This window comes from Hyperolius riggenbachi, chromosome 3 (genome assembly GCF_040937935.1).
Source record: "Hyperolius riggenbachi isolate aHypRig1 chromosome 3, aHypRig1.pri, whole genome shotgun sequence".
Taxonomy (NCBI): Eukaryota; Metazoa; Chordata; class Amphibia; order Anura; family Hyperoliidae; genus Hyperolius; species Hyperolius riggenbachi.
In genome coordinates this window covers 501028627-501043650 of record NC_090648.1, presented here as the reverse complement: position 1 = coordinate 501043650, position 15024 = coordinate 501028627, and the positions used below count along the sequence as shown (strand labels likewise).

At 44.8% G+C, this 15024-nt stretch overlaps 1 protein-coding gene across 1 annotated transcript in view; it reads left to right on the top strand.

Moving 5' to 3' along the window:
• Positions 1-12321, top strand: part of LOC137564437 (PWWP domain-containing protein 2A-like) — a 66556-nt gene extending 54235 nt beyond the window's left edge. The window contains exon 3 of the mRNA XM_068278318.1: positions 12234-12321. The gene's annotated coding sequence lies outside the window, so the exon portion shown is untranslated. The remainder of the gene's footprint in view (positions 1-12233) is intronic.
• Positions 12322-15024: the final 2703 nt, after the last annotated feature.

The following is a 15024-nucleotide window of genomic DNA, read 5'->3' as shown; positions in this document are numbered from 1 at the left end:
TCTAACACCTGGAGGGGGGCATGGCGGAGTGGGATACATGCCAAAAGTCCCGGGGAAAATTACGGATTTGACACACAGCAGGGTTTTAAGGGCAGAAATCACATTGCATGCTAAATTGGAGGCATAAAGTGCTTTAAAACATCTTGCGTGTGTATACATCAATCAGGTAGTGTAATTAGAGTTCTGCTTCACACTGACGCACCAAACTCACTGTGTAACGAACCGCAAACAGCTATTTGTGTAGTGATGGCCGTGCTGGTGCGCACCGTGGCGAGAGTGCAGACGATGGCGTTTTTCAAGCCCATATAGTCGGGCTGAGGTAGCTCAATGACAGAACAGTGACTGTCCAGCTGATCGAATTTGGTCTGTCCACAATGAAACAATGACCTTATTATCTTGGGTCAGGTGTGCCCCCAAACACCCTTATATAGGTCATTGCTTCATTGTGATATGCAAGCCCCTTCACCACGGGCAAGGTAACGATCACGAAGGGGAATTGGCACATGTACAGGCCTTTTGTTTTGTTGTTGCAGCCGCAGTGCAGCCAGAAAAATTATTATAGCGGCCGCTGCTAGTAGCGGCCCTAAAAATTCAGGAATCCACCAGGAGTCCTGGACCTTGGTGGCGGAGAAGGCAGTCACACGGCTTGCAGGCAGAGATGCTGTGTGTGGGGACTGACTTAAGGCTCATACACACATCAGACCATAGTCTTTGGAACATGAAAGATATCAGACCAATTTTACCCCCTTCCATGTAGTATGAGAGCCATACCTACACAGTCTTTTCTATGGAGCTGATCTCCCCATCAGAAAAAAATCTTTGCAAGATGCTGCACACACAGATGCTGTACAGACACAAAAGATCAGTATCTGCAAAAGATCTGTTCCTGCCAAAGATCCGTTCCTGCAAATTGCATTCATAGTCTGAGATCTGCAGATCATCATACACACCTTGTTTAACTGACATTCATCTGCAGATCAGACAATCATCTGCAGATCTGAAAATCCATCCTGGTGGATCTGATCTGCAGATGAATGTCTGTTAAACAAGGTGTGTATGATGATCTGCAGATCTCATAGACTATGAATGCATTTTGCAGGAACGGATCTTTTGCAGGAACCGATCCTTTGCAGATACTGATCTTTTGAATGTCTACAGCATCTTTGTGTTCAGCATCTTGCAAAGATTTCTGTCTGATGGGAAGTACAGCTCCATAGAATAGACTGTAGGTATGGCTCTCATACTACATGGAAGGGGGTAAAATTGGTCTGTGATCTTTCATTTTCCAAAGACTATGGTCTGATATCTGTATGAGCCTTTAGTCTTCGGGCAGGCCTGTGCTTTGCAGACCAGGCATCCGTGGTCAGATGGACCCTTGACCCAACGCTGTGTGCCAGAGATGACACCACTTGCCTTTCAACATCACTGTACAGTTTGGGTATTGCCTTTTTTTAGAAATAATTGTGGCCTGGAATCTTCCACTGCGGTGTGTGGCTTTGCTTTTGTGTGCGGATTTTTCTCAGGTTGTCATCCCATTGCAGTTTGTGCTTTGTAATCATGTGCCTTTGTAATGTAGTTGTCCCTACGCGGGTCTTGGTCTTTCCATGGCTCAATTTTCAGTGGCAGAGAGTACAGATGGCATCGCTCTCATCTGAGGCAGACACACACAAATTTCCACACCACTGAGCCCTGGAATGATGGCACTTTGGTGATGACTGCCGACTGAGTGTTAAGTGGGGTGCCAGAAACAGAGCAGGAGGGGAAGATATGACAAACTTCCATGAGGAAGATGAGGTGTTCTGTGTTAGTCAACTACGTTCTGACAATATTGGGGGTTGATGGCATGTGCCTTCTTCTGAACACTGTACTTTGGTTGAGGGCCGCACAAAATCATGGCAGCACGACCTCGAAATGTTACACAGATGCAGTGAAAGGTACTGACTGCTGGTATAATACAATGTGTAGCCACACAGATGCAGTGAAAGATATACACTGACTGCTGTATAATGATGAGACGAATACACTTGAAATCCTATAACGAGACTCTAATATGGAGGGCAAATCTGCCATCCATTCAAATGAAAGGTATGCACTGACTGGTATAATGCAATGAAAAAAGCAAAAAAGTAGATGGAGGCTGGCACTTCCAAAAACGTATCAAGCGCCGTATAGCCACATGCTTTTATTTATGATTCAATAAAAGAGCTTGATGCGTTTTTGGAAGTGCCAGCCTCCATCTACTTTTTTGCTTGCTTCAGTTGGATCCCATACTGCGGGGAACCTTTGAGGCTTTGGCACTCCATTCCTCTTTTCAGTGAGTGCTACTCTTTTTATCTTTACATTGGTATAATGCAATGTGCAGTCACACAGGTGCAGTGAAAAGGTATGCACTGACTGCTGGTATATAAAACAGCGTGCGGTCAAACAGATGCAGTGAAAGGTATGTAGTGACTGCTGGTATAACAATGTGCAGTCACACAGGTGCAGTGAAAATGAATGCACTGACTGGGGGTATATAAAACAGTGTGGTCACACACATCCAGTGACTGGTATTATAATACAATGTGCAGCAGTCACACTAGGTACTGAATGTGCTGGGCCTGGCACAGTATAGCAATTAGCAAGGGCCAGCTGTGACAGACAGGGCTGTATATGCAGTGTCAGTGGCACACACACAAAAAACCATCACAAAAACATTAGCTCTCAAAAGAGCTGTTTTGGGGTGTTTTTCAGCAAAAAATATCAGCAAGGAGCAAGCTAACAGACCTCCTAACTAACTCTTTCCCTATCTCTCCAATGTCTCTCCCTTCTCTTACTAGTACAGCAGCACATAGAGTGAGAACATTGCAGACGCTGCTGCCTTAACCACTTCCCTACCATGCTATTTTGTGCTGATCTGTGCTGCGTGGGCTCTCCAGCCCACAGCACAGATCAGGTTGCAGCCAGGCCGATCAGACTTCCCCCCTTTTTTCCCCACTAGGGGGATGTCCTGCTGGGGGGGTCTGATCGCCGCCGGCTGCTTGCGCTTGCGGGGGGGGGGGGGGGGGGGCACTTCAAAGCCCCCCTCCGCAGCGCTTCCTGGCCTCCTTCCCTCCCTCTCCCTCCCCCTGTGAGCGGCGCAGGATGGATTTCCGTCCTGCGCCTGATGGGATAGGCTTTAGCCTATCAGGTGCCGGCAATCCCCGGCCAATCAGAGGCCGGGGATCGCCGATCTCCTCTACGGCGCTGCTGCGCAGCAGCGCCGTATACATATAAACACCGGGGAAGATCTTCCCCGTGTGTTTACATTTACCCTGCGAGCCGCCGATCGGCGGCTCGCAGGGTGTTCATGGAGACTCCCTCCGGGAACTGACATGGAAACAAAACTTTTTGGCTCACCTTTATTAGAATTAATTGAAATTACTTTGTAAATTTGAATTCAAATGCTCACTAATGGGAGTATAAAACGAGCACCGATTTGTTGCTGCTCTGTGCAGCTAATTACTCCCACAGGAAAAGGAAATACCTGGTCAGTTTGTACTATAAAAGAGTACAGATTCCAGACTAGAAAAGTATTGCAAATTGAGCTTACAGTCCTGTAGCTGACTTCAAATTGAATCAGAAAGGCAATTTTTTTTATATTTGTGCAGCACCAATGCTGGTGGCTGTTGGTGAATTCACTGACAGCAGGACCGCCGAAAAAAATGCTTCCAGAAGTCCATTTAAAGGGAACATGAGGCAAGAGGTATATAGAGGCTACCATATACATTTTCTTTTAAGCAATACCAGTTGCTTGGCAGTCCTCTTGATCCTCTGCCTCTAATGCATTTAGCCATAGGCCCTGAGCAAGCATGCCGATTAACTGTTTCAAAATTAGCTGCATGCTTGTTTCAGGTGGGAGATTCAGACGCTTCTGCAGCTAAAGAGACCAGTGGGACACCCAGGAAACTGGAATTATTTAAAAGGAAATAAATATGGCAGCCTCCACAGCCCTCTCACTTCAGGTTACTCCACAAGCATGGTGTTTTTCAAAAATCTTTTAAAACCTCTTTATAAACAGCTGAACCAATTCACAAATTAGAACCACTGATTTAGCTACAAGCTCACAAAATTCTAAAGGCTCATACACACATCAGATAAAAGTCTTTGGAAAATGAAAGATCACAGACCAATTTTACCCCCTTCCATGTAGTATGAGAGCCATACTCTACACCCTAGGTTCTCAACGTGTGGTACGCGTACCCCAGGGGGTACTTCTGATGGTTCCAGGGGGTACTCAGGCTTGATATACTTAACCAAGAACAACAAATTTAGAGATTTAGAAAATGATAAATCTTATTTAAACACCAAGTTAACATTCTAGCTAGTTAAAAGCAATAGTAAATGCTTGGAAATTGTTTAGAACCAATTATCATGTACTAGAATCAAATATATATTTGTCAAGGGGTACTTGTGATAATTTTTATTATGCTAGGGGGTACTTGGTGATTACTGGGTTTTAAAAGGGGTACATACCAATAAAATGTTGAGAAACACTGCTCTACACACTCTATTCTATGGAGCTGAACTCCCCATCAGACAGAAATCTTTGCAAGATGCTGCACACACAGATGCTGTACACATTCAACAGATCAGTATCTGCAAAAGATCTGTTCCTGCCAAAGATCCGTTCCTGCAAATTGCATTCATAGTCTATGAGATCTGCAGATCATCATACACACCTTGTTTAACAGACATTCATCTGTAGATCAGACAATCATCTGAAGATACATCCTGGTGGATCTGATCTGCAGATGAATGTCCTCTCCTATCCACCCCCCACCCCTGCAGAGTCACGAGTGGGCGGTTAGGGGGGGGAAACGTAAAACTCACCTGATAGCCCGTTTCTGTGTCACCATGGCAACAGGGCATCACATGACACAATGTTGTGACGTGCCAGCTTGTAATACGCTGGCATGTCCTGACAATGTGTCATGTGACGCCAAGGAGGTGCGATGCGGGAATCGGCGATTAGGTGAGTTTTAATTTCCCCCATAACTGCCCGCTCGTGACTCTGCAGGTAGGGGGAAGTATTTCAGGAAGGCGGCCCGGGCCGCGCACACTTTGCACAGCCCTGTTCTAGCCCCTTGAAGTCTGTCGGGTCCCACACTGAAGTTCTGCTCCGCTCCAGGCTGCTGCTGTCACCTCCGTAGTGATTGGGACCCGAGGCCAGGTCGTGCTCACCTGCACCTCTGGTGAGCACATTACCATGGCTGGGAGGGCTCTGTGCTTGCTCAGTTCAGAGATTTGAAGTACGTAAGCTCAGACCGCTCCCAGCACCTCCAGCCACGGGAAACGCGATCACCAGAGGCACGCAGCATGCCTGCCCATGTGCAGAAGAGCACGACCTGGCTGCGTATCACTGTCATTACTGAGGGGACATCGGTGGCCGGGAACAGAGCGGAATTTCAGCGTGGGACCTGACAGACTTCTAGGGGTCACCTGAAGTATCCTTTAATTAAAGAGACACTGTAAGAATAAAAACTTCCCCTGGGGGGTACTCACCTCGGGTGGGGGAAGCCTCCGGATCCTAATGAGGCTTCCCCCGTCCTACTCTGTCCCACGGGGGTCTCGCTGCAGCCCTCCGAACAGCGGCCCGACAGCCTGTTCAATATTTACCTTGTTGGGCTCCAGCGGGGGTGCTGTTGCAGCTCTTCTGACGGAGATGGGCGGAAATAGCCGATCTCCGTCGGGTTCGCTCTACTGCGCAGGTGCAGGAGACTTGCGCCTGCGCAGTAGAGCGGCCCGACGGAGATCGGCTATTTTCGCCTATCTCCGTGGGAAGAGCGGATACTGCGCCTGCGCTGGAGCCACAGAGGTAAATCTTTACATCGCTGCCGCTTCAGGAGGATCTTCTTTGCTGCCGTGGGACCGAGGAGGATGGGGGAAGCCTCAATAGGATCCGGAGGCTTCCCCCACCCGAGGTGAGTACCCCCTAGGGGAGTTTTTTTGCCGCATAACCCGGATGTTTGCGGATATCCGGATCAGAAATACTGTAACTAAGGAGATGACGTCCTGGAGCCAATCAGAGGGCTCCCAGCAGAAGCCCTAGCAACAAATCACAGAAGGGAACCCTGGCCAGCCCCACCTGACCTCATTGAGCCAATCAGAGGGCTCCCAGCCTAAACCCTGGCACCCAATCACAGAAAGGAATACTGGCCAGCCTCCCTGTATTATAAGGAGGGCTGCCATCATGAGACTTATCGTCCTAGCTTGCTGAATGCTCACTGAGAGACATGCTCCAGTGCTGCTGGCCTAGCAAGGGCTGTACACAGTTATAAACCTAAAGCTGTTCAGTGATTAATCCCTTCACTACTATCACTACACTATTGTTAAATCGTTAATTAGCTTGATTGATGTCATAGTGTAACAGTCAGAGTGTGTGCTCCAGTGCTGCTGGGCCTAGTAGCAAGGGCGGTACACAGTGATAAGCTGTTCAGTGATTAACCCCTTCACTATCACTACACTATTGTTAAATTGTTAATTAGCTTGATTGATGTCATTGTATGACAGTCAGTGTGTGCTGCAGGCAGCTGCTATGTGTCTGTGTGTGCTGTGCACAGACCAGGCCCGCTGCTGCCTGCTGGACAGCTATTAGCCTTAAGGTTCGTATACACGTCCGATAAAGATCGTTCGTTACGAACGATTCGTGACGTTTACACGATATTCAAATTAGACCGAAAAGATCGTTCGTAATGAACGATTGTGTACACATGTGAACGATATAAGTATAAAGTACTGAACGACGAACGATTAAAAAATGCGTGCGCAAACGGAAGTGACGTTATGACAGGCAATAAGAACATGCGTTATCGGACGATCTTTGTACACACTACAACGATTGAACGATTATCTTTCGAAAAAATCTGCCGGGTTGGATCGGTCGGATTGAACGATAACGGTCGTTATCGTCCAAAAAAACGATCGTTGGAAAATTTGGAGCGCACGATTATCGGTCCGATTGTCGTTATCGTTCGTTTTTGAACGATTGTTATCGTACGTGTGTACTCAGCTTTAGGTATAGGTTAGGTTAGGGATTAGGGGATAGGATTACTGTGTTATTGTGTGCTAGTAGTTGTTATAGTAGTACTACTGTGTTAGCTTTCTACAGAACTGCTGTGCTGTGAGCAGTGCCAGTGTGACAGTTAGTGTGCACTAGTGTCTTCTCCTCTGCTGTCTGACTGTCACTCGGCACTTGGCAAGTGACACGTGCTAAGTGCCAATTGCAATGTGCCACGTCCGGCATGCTCCTGGCACACATTAGACCTGCTGCTGCATTGCCCTGCTCCTGCTGCCTGTGCAGCTCCCACCGCCAGGCCAGGGTGCCACAGGCCACTGATACCACCTATATTTAACCCAAAACACAATTGCTGCATACATTTTTGGAGGTGTCTGGGCTGAAAACTGTCATGTCCCAGTTGTGCGTTTTTTTTTTGTTTGGGGGGGGGGGGGGATTTTAAGTCCCCACATCATCAATTAGTGTTCCCCTTTAAAAAAAATAATGATGCTACATGCCTCATTTACCGTAAAAAACGTTTTTAAAGCAATTTAAAGGGCACTTCCAGTTTTTCTATCCGTATATCCGAATCCGCCCGGATATCCCGGATAGTGCGTTCGGATATCCGCATGAACTCGGATATCTGAACGGTCGGATTCGGGTATCCGATCCAGATCCGGATATCTGGGTATCCGAATGCGGATCAATTCGGATTTTGAAAAGTGGTATCCGAGCACTGCCTGCTCGGCGCTCCACTGCGTGCTGTGATTTTGTACAAAGCGCTTTTGCATTGCGATTCTGTTTTTTTCACTTCCTGATGTCTGAACTCATTCACCTGGAAATTAATAAATACAATGTATTTATTCATAAAAGTGTGAACGCAATCACCGGATAAAGCGATTTGTGAGCGTTTTGCATTTTTCTGATACCTTCCATTGTAGCAAAATCGCCCTGAAAATGGTACATGCAGCGCTTTGCGGAGCAGAAAGTGGACGAAATGCGCTGATATGAACTGTCCCATAAGGAATCATTGCACTAGCGATTTCAGGGCGTTTTTAAAAATCACCGGTGCTAAAAGAAAAAAAAACCCGCAAAACGCCCCAGGTGTGAGCAAGCCCTGAAAGATAAGAGGTCTCTGTACAATCAGGCTTAGGGCCCATTTACACTTAAAAGCGCAAAATGGTAGCCCTACCGTTTTGCGCAAGTGATTTTACCACAGTGTGTACACTTCCGCGATTCAGAGCGATCGCGATCAGCACTTTATTAAGTACTATAACGCAATCGCTCCAGAATCACCGTAAAATGCTGCAGGTAACATATTTTGCAATTGGCGCTAATCGCCCACGATCTCCAATCGCAGCAGTGAGATCACTGTCGTAGGGTTAGAATAGAATTAGTGCTTTAAAAAGCAATAACGCATTGGTGATTTGCGGGAATGGTCCGCTAGAACGGTCTCTTACAGCCCTAGCACTGTTGTGGTGGACACACAAATCCAACAAGATACACAGAAGAACCGTTCTCTTTGTAGATTTCTGAAAAACGCTGTACACAAATCCTGTGTCTTTAACCTCCGCTCATCCCTCCTTCTGTATCTTATGAATGAACAGGCCAGCGGAATTTAAAGGATACCCGAAGTGACATGTGACATGATGAGATAGACATGTGTATGTACAGTGCCTAGCACACAAATAACTAGGCTGTGTTCCTTTTTTTTCTTTCTCTGCCTGAAAGAGTTAAATATTGGGTATGTAAGTGGCTGACTCAGTCCTGACTCAGACAGGAAGTGGCTACAGTGTGACCCTCACTGATAAGAAATTCCAACTATAAAACACTTTTCTACCAGAAAATGGCTTCTGGGAGCAGGAAAGAGATAAAAAGGGTCAATAGTTCATAGATTTTAGCTCTGGCATACTTCAATGAATGTGTCATTGAGCAAAAACAATAAAATGTTAAAACTCAAAAAGTAGATTTAAACATAAAATAAAACTGTGGAATATCTTAAAAAGTCCTTTTTAGGAGAAGGAAGATAGATACAATTGTTTATTTCATTAGTTTATTTTCGCCTTTGGTGTCCTGTAATGTGCTTGTAACTGTGTATAAATAACCCCCTTGTGTAGAGAACCCGCCTCTGATTTACCCAGCAGCAGCAGCTATAAAAGGTGGACTGACACTGCAACTGGAGGAGAGAATTAATACCACTCAACAGCAGTCTAGGACAGGAGGCATGTTTCAGTATGCTAAGCCCCCCTATAACAGCTTTTCACACTGTACTAGAAAAGCTGCAAACAATGAAAAAATAAGGTATTTCAGGGCAGGGGACACACTTGTCTGTTTTCCTGCACGTTTTCTGCAAAAAACTATGTTGTGTTCCTTTTTTTTCTTTCTCTGCCTGAAAGAGTTAAATATCAGGTATGTAAGTGGCTGATTCAGTCCTGACTCAGACAGGAAGTGACTACAGTGTGACCCTCACTGATAAGAAATTCCCCCTTTTATCTCTTTCTTGCTCTCAGAAGCCATTTTCTGCTAGAAAAGTGTTTTATAGTTGGAATTTCTTATCAGTGAGGGTCACACTGTAGTCACTTCCTGTCTGAGTCAGGACTTATTCAGAAGTCCGAAGAAGACGTCAGACAGGTAAGATTGACCCCCCCGCCCACCCCGCACAAGTAACTGGGAGATATCCGGATAGCAAATATCCGGATGTCTCCCGGATCGGATTTGAGCAGCCCTAAAAAACGCATCTGCGTAAAAAATTTTGACGCAAAACTCAGCAAAAACGCAATAGCAAAGCACTAACGCACTATCCTAAAATGCTACTTTTTCACGCTATGTCATGTGTGAACCCAGCCTGACTCCCATCAATTAATTTGAGCTGTGCCAAAAATGTTTGAGGACCTTGGCCATTGAGGACTGGATTTCACCATCCCTTCTCTATGGCATCTAGAACCTTCCCTCTCCATAGGTAAGTAACTTTTTTCAGCTATTGTTTTAGGCTTTGTTCCCATCTAAAATCGAAATCGCCAGCAATTTGCGTTTTTTGTTTGCCAATGTTTTTTAGCGCCTCCCAGCACTTACCTGCGCGCTGTGGTGTTTTTCTATGCGCTTTTCTAAGCGCTTTTGCAGAGCGATTCTGTGTTTTTCACTTCCTGACGTTAGTCAGGATGTGAAGTAGTTCAGCCGGAAATGCCGTTTTTTCAAGCGCTTTTGCGCTTTCCCTATACCTTCCATTGAGGCAAATCACCCCAAAAATGGTACAGGCAGCGCTTTGTTGAGCGGAGCGGAATCGAGCCGGTCAGATGTGAACACTCATAGGAAATCATTGCTCAGCGCTTTTTGGGCGATTTTGAAAATGTTCGGCACTTAAAAATTCCCCAAAACGCCCTTAGTGTGAACGCGCTCTTAGAGGTGAACTCTGGGAAGTGTCACTGAAAATATCAGGGCCATGGAGTCGTAGGAATGTTGGGGTACCTGGAGTCAGAGTTGGAGGTTTCATAAACTGAGGAGTCAGATGATTTTTTTTACTAATTCCAAAGTCCTGGTAAGTATTAACTAAAGGAGTCAGAGCAATTTTGTATACCTGAAGTTTCATAAACGGAGGAGTCAGTCTGATGATTTTTGTACCGACTCCACAGTCCTGGAAAAGAGTACAGGGATAATATTTGTAATTGTTTATCTTTTAAAAAAAATCAACAAAATAGGCATGGTCAATGAGATGCTTAATTGTAAGCTGTTTAACCTATTTTGGTTCCTGGACGTAGAAACTACGTCCAGGAACCATGCGCGCTACCGCGGCCGATCACGCGCGTGCACGCGCACTCACGGCCGCGGATTCGGTAGCCACGGAATCAATGTATCGGGCTATGGTGGCCGATCACTGATTCCTCTCCCCCGCTGAAAAAGCGACAGCTTCTCTCGGAAGCTGTGCTTTTTCTGGCCGTTCCCTCCCTGATGCGTCACTCTAAGCGTGTGTTACGCTTAGAGTGACGTCATGTAAACAAACTCATGGCTGCCATCTTGTGGCCAAAAAGTAATACTACAACTGAAAGGAAAAAAAAATAAAAATTAACACACATTTACATTATAAATCTATTGTTTACCTCCCACCCTCCCAAAACTACCCAAATAAAATGTTTACTATAAAAAATAAAAAAAAAACATTACAATAAAAAAAAACAACATGTAAATATTTACCTAAGGGTCTAAACTTTTTAAATATCAATGTAAAGATGAAATATTTCTATATTTTTTTTATTTTAAACTTGTAAATAGTGATAGATGCAAAATGGAAAAAATGCACCTTTATTTCCAAATAAAATATTGTCGCCATAGATTGTGATAGGGACATAATTTTAACGGTGTAATAACCGGGACATATGGGCAAATACAATACGTGACTTTTAATTATGGAGGCATGTATTATTTTAAAACTATAATGGCTGAAAACTGAGAAATAATGAATTTTTCCATTTTTTTCTTATTCTTCCTGTTAAAATGCATTTACAGTAAAGTGGCTCTTAGCAAAATGTACCCCCCAAAGAAAGCCTAATTGGTGGCGGAAAAAACAAGATATAGATCAGTTCATTGTGATAAGTAGTGATAAAGTTATAGGCTAATGAATGGGAGGTGAACATTTCTCACGTGAAAACGACGGAACGCGAATGGGTTGAAAATTCTTACAATAAAAAGCATACCATTCTATTCATTATGTTCTTCTGGGCCCCTCTGTGCTGTTTCTGCCACTCCCTGCTGCAATCCTGGCTTGTAATTGCCAGTTTTAGGCAGTGTTTACAAACAAAAGACATGGCTGCTAACAGCATGTGATAGGCTGAGAGTAGCTCAGTGTGTAACTCATACAGAGCCTGCAGGGGGTGTGAAGAGGGTGTGTACAGCTTCTATCCTATCACAAGCAGAGTAGCACATTCCAGCCTGAGTGCCTGAGCCTGACAAAGCAGTCAGAGGAAAGAAGATTAGATTATATAACAGAGATAACACAGCCACTGTGCAACTAGGAAAGGCTGCAGTAAGACAGACCACATTAGAACAGGCATAGGAACTTATAGGATAGAAGAAATAAGGCTAAAAAATTTGTTACAGAGTCTCTTTAAAAAATGACAATATACAAAAATTCTTAATAAAAATTATTAAAACTAAAAAATGACAATATAAAAAAATTGAGACAAAATAGTTCCTTCTCTAATTTTTTTTTTCCGTTCCTTTCCAGACACCACTCACTAGAAGCTGCTGCTGCCTCTTCAAACGTCGCCCTTTTTCTATGGGACATGTAAAGTAACAAAGAAACAAACAAAAGACGAAAAAAAAAAGACTTTTTGCTTTGTCTTTTTGGAAAGTGTGAAGTATAGAATATCGAGCTGTGAAAAAAAAATGTATAACTTATACAGATTGTTAATTCTATTGTACATTTTATTTAAAAAAAAAAAAAAAAAAAAAACCGAAAATAATGCTAAGAAAATATTGCAGATTTGAACGCATGAGTTTGTAAAAATTTTAGTTTGATGAATTTCACCAAACTTACGTTTCCACGTTTCATTTTGGAAGGATTTTTACTATTATTATTATTTTTTTGTTTAATAAGTTGTGACTGCAGTTTGTTTTATTTAATTTGTGAATTTACGTTTTGTGTGTGCAATTTTACCAGTGTTAAGTGCAGTTTAAAACAACTGGAACAGGAGAAAATAGAGTCACCAATGAATGTGGGACCAAAATAATGCGAAGGCGAAGTCCGCCTGCACTGAAGCTGTGACAAAGATACTTATTGTACGTGTTAATAGTTTTTGGAGGCCCTTGTAGTAAATATTAGTAGTGCTATGATAGCCTCTAAAATAATTATGAATTCATCAAGCAAGTAATGCTAACCAGAGTATTACTCACTCTGGGCTTCCTCCAGCCCGAGAGCTGATATGTCCCTCGCTGCAGCTTTGCTTTCAGCCGCTGGCTCCCGGTCCCCGACGGTGCCTCGCCAGGTGTCCTCTACTGCACCTGCGCGAGCGCCGCTGTCAATCACCTTCACTTGGTCCGGGATGTACTGCGCAGGCACAGAACTACTACGCAGTGCACTCCAGAGCACGTAGAGGTGATTGACAGCGGTCATCCTGCGCACCAGCGGCTGTGAGCGGAACTGCGGCGAGGGACATGGAAGCTGCCAGGGGCTGGAGGAAGCCCTGGGTAAGTAGTACTCTGCTTAGCATTACTTGCTTGATGACTCCTTTAAAGGTGCTGCTGACCAGTGTATTTTATGAAATGGTTGGAGAAAAGTGATTTGTTAAAGCAAACCCGTAGCGCAAAAAAGTTCTGATATTTGTGTACTATGTAGAGTGAAGCGCACAGAACCAGGATTATAAACTGCAAGGTGCAACCAGCCAGTAGAATTCCACTAGTAGATAGTATAGAGAGAGTGGCAGTGCACATCCAGATGAAAAACTGTCTTTATTCCCAAAAAGGCCATCAATCCATCACAGCATCAGCCAAGAGAGAGAGGTACAAAGTACATGATGCTAGTGCAGAGGTTGACACCTGTTTCGCACCTACGTAGTGATGCTTCATCAGGACCAAAGGATCACCACTACGCAGGTGCGAAACAGCTGTTGACCTCCAAATTTTAGGAATAAAGACATTTTTTATATAGATGTGCACTGCCACTCTCTCTTAACATATCAAAAAGTCTGATACTTACCTGTGGAGAGGGTGTGCTCTGCATCCTATTGACAGCCTTCCCTGTCCTCTCGGTCCCCTAGTTCCAGCACTGTCCACGGTGAAGTTATGCTGCCTTTGGGAGCTCTTGGACAGGCGGCTTCACATTGCGCATGTGCGCGCTCACGCATTCGCAGTACGGAGCCGCCCACCTTTTGCAGCGCTCAGGGACACTAGCGCTTCCAAAGCCTTCCGACTGTCCCTGAAGGCGTATTCGACTAACTGGGATAGGGGTGACAGCTCTGAAGGAAGGGGACAGGGACGGCTCAATAAGATTTTTTTCTTGCTTCAATTTTACTTTCAAATAAAATGTACTGTGGTGGGTACAAAGAATAAATTCAGTTAAATAAGTCCTAGTACACACAGGACAATAGTCACCCCCAGTCTGGTCAGCTGTCAAATGATTGCATTGCCTGAAAACTGGAACCAAATACAGATTGGCAGAGCCGGGACAAGGACTTCCAGCACCCAAGGCTGAGACACCAAAGTGCGCCCCCCCATCCCTCCCACTCCAGCCGTCACACACTGATTGCTATTAGACTAAAGCTACGTACACACATGCAACAACGATCGTTCGTTATGAACGACGAACAAACTTTTAATTGACGAAAGAACGACCTACGTAAAGTTAGCTTTTAAAAGTGTGTAACGATCTGATCGTTAGAACGAAGGTTACATCATGTAAAGCAACTATTGCGCTTGTGCATAAAAAGGAAAAATTCCATGGAGAAATAGCGAAATGCGCATGTCAAGCCTAGTACAAACGACCGTTTCCAACGATGTACTACTTTAGCAAACGATCGTCGTTGAAAAAAATCCACCAAGCTAGATCGTTCGTTTTTAACGATCTAGCTAGTCTGTCGTTAGACTTAATGGTCGTTGGCTGCTTTTTTTTAAACGATCGTCGTTTGAAACGATTGGGGAACGATTGTTTCAAACGACTATAGTCGCATGTGTGTACGCACCTTAAAGAGAACCCGAGGTGGGTTTGGAGAATATTATCTGCATACAGAGGATGGATCTGCCTATACAGCCCAGCCTCTGTTGCTATCCCAAACCCCCCTAAGGTCCCCCTGCACTCTGCAATCCCTCATAAATCACAGCCACGCTGCTGACAAACAGCTTGTCAGAGCTGGCTGTGTTTATCTCTATAGTGTCAGTCTGCTGCTCTCCCCGCCTCCTGCAGAACTCCAGTCCCCGCCTGCATCCCTTCCCTCCCTGCTGATTGGAGGGAAGGGACGGGGGCAGGGACCGGAGCTATGCAGGAGGCGGGGGAGCAGCTAAGACTGACACTTACAGATGTA